At 36.9% G+C, this 1,959-nt stretch overlaps 1 long non-coding RNA gene across 1 annotated transcript; it reads right to left on the bottom strand.

Moving 5' to 3' along the window:
- Positions 1–604: 604 nt before the first annotated feature.
- On the bottom strand, positions 605–1,838 carry LOC139135212 (uncharacterized). The gene is made up of 3 exons (XR_011552951.1): positions 1,703–1,838; positions 1,096–1,205; positions 605–682 (listed from the first exon to the last, which is right to left on the bottom strand). It is a non-coding gene; the product is annotated as an uncharacterized lncRNA (long non-coding RNA).
- Positions 1,839–1,959: the final 121 nt, after the last annotated feature.

Below are 1,959 nucleotides of genomic sequence, written 5' to 3'. Positions count from 1 at the left end.
AGAAAATTACAAAAAATTCATGAAAAATAGCAAGTCCAAGATACTGACCCAAGATGTGCACAATCATTTCATGTCAGCCCAAAGTACTTACATGCTAATTTTTCATGTAATCTGCTCAGTGGTTATTGAGTTTTTTCAATTTTGACTGTTTTTACATTTTTTCACTTAATTTGCATATTTTGGCAATGACAACTTCATTTGAACAAAATCTCATCTACAGCCCATCATCCATGTACACACCAAATATCAAGATGAAATGTACAGCGGTTTTGGAGTTTTGATGTTGACGGACAGACATACAGACATACAGACATACAGACGTACAGACATACAGACATACAGACATACATACATACAGACATTTCCTAGCCTATAAGAATAGCTTCCATTGCCATATATACATATGGCTATGGGAGCTAAAAATGGTATTACGTAAACTGGTACTAAAGCAGATCACTTGTTTCTGACTGTCTTACACCACCATAGACTAAGTAAGTTAGCAATCGTTGCTTGAAGGTCATCAATTGGATCTCTGCATCAATATCATTTTACACTTTAAACATGAACAGTTGCCATCATGTACTGACAACTTGCAATGTCTTACCTCCTCATGCCTTTGAAAACCATTCAGTCTTGACATATCTGACAGCTTCACTCGACCACTTTCATGCAGTCTTTCGGCCTATCGAATTTAGACGAGGGAGGTGTACATAAGGAAGAGATTTGCAAATTTTGAGCAACTTTGCAGGTACAACATCTACCCAACAAAGCCAGGATTACGGATGACAAAAGTTTCAAGCTGTATGGAATCATTGTTTTGGATTCACTACTTCACAGCTGTTGACAATACTTTCATTCAGCCAATTTTGCACGTACTGGTAGTTTGATGGATGCAAAACCTAGTTTTAATACTTTCCAGATTTAATTTTCACATTTTGAACATATGCATCAGAATATTACATGGACTTGATAATTAAGAATTAATCCTCATGAACAACCCACACAAATCTGTATATTTCAAGGTATGTTACTGGATGAACTAAGGCAGGGATATGTTAAGCAAAAATGGCTAAATGGTCAAAGACCTGTACATACCAGCAAATCAGCCGCACTGTTTGAAGGAGCACACACAATAATTCTGCTTGATGGAATGTAACTGAATACTTGTAGAATAGCTTCAACTAAGGTAACAGTCTTTCCAGTGCCTGAAACAGACATTTGGCATTCAATATGTTGTAAAAACTAAAATGTTTGGGAAGGGACAGTGTATGCTAATATTACTTTCTACCAAAATCATTTTTAATTAGTAAATGGTAAAGGCAAAATTATTCTGAAAAAACTGTGTTCATGGAAGCAAAAACATTTCATTTTGCTATGAGCTAACAAACATGAGGAGAGTATATATCTCAGACATTTACGCCCAGTGAAAAGAAATGGTAGTTTACTGATGTGACTTAAGTTGGTTTATGTACCCGCCTGTCATTGCAAAGATACTATTACATACTTACAGCTTTCACAGACTGCATTTGTAGCTATATTAGTGCTACAAACTTCAGAAGATGTTAAGAATGTTGAACTTGACTGTTTCATGATACACCTGACACATCACTGCTGTAGGTAAACACAGCATTAGAAAACCAGTTCTGACGCAAAATTGTACACAGTGACAAAGCTATAATATCATACCTATAAATTGACATACCTGGTGGTCCAAATATCACATAGGGTGTGGGTCTGGCCCGTCCCTCCAAGATTCTGAAGACTGTTGACCTCTGCCTTTCATTCAAATGAGTATTGAAAAAGGGCGCCATGTGGAGACCATTGACGTGTTCAACAACACACCCATGATCCTATCTGCTTGTGTGTGCTGGTTGCACTGGAACATGGAAGTTTTGTCCTTTACAGCAAAGTTGCTAAATCTGTGAAGAGCTAAAATGTCTGATACATTTATCATCTCTG

The sequence above is a fragment of the Ptychodera flava genome, chromosome 6, assembly GCF_041260155.1.
Source record: "Ptychodera flava strain L36383 chromosome 6, AS_Pfla_20210202, whole genome shotgun sequence".
Lineage (NCBI taxonomy): Eukaryota > Metazoa > Hemichordata > Enteropneusta > Ptychoderidae > Ptychodera > Ptychodera flava.
This window is presented reverse-complemented; position numbering and strand designations above follow the sequence as displayed.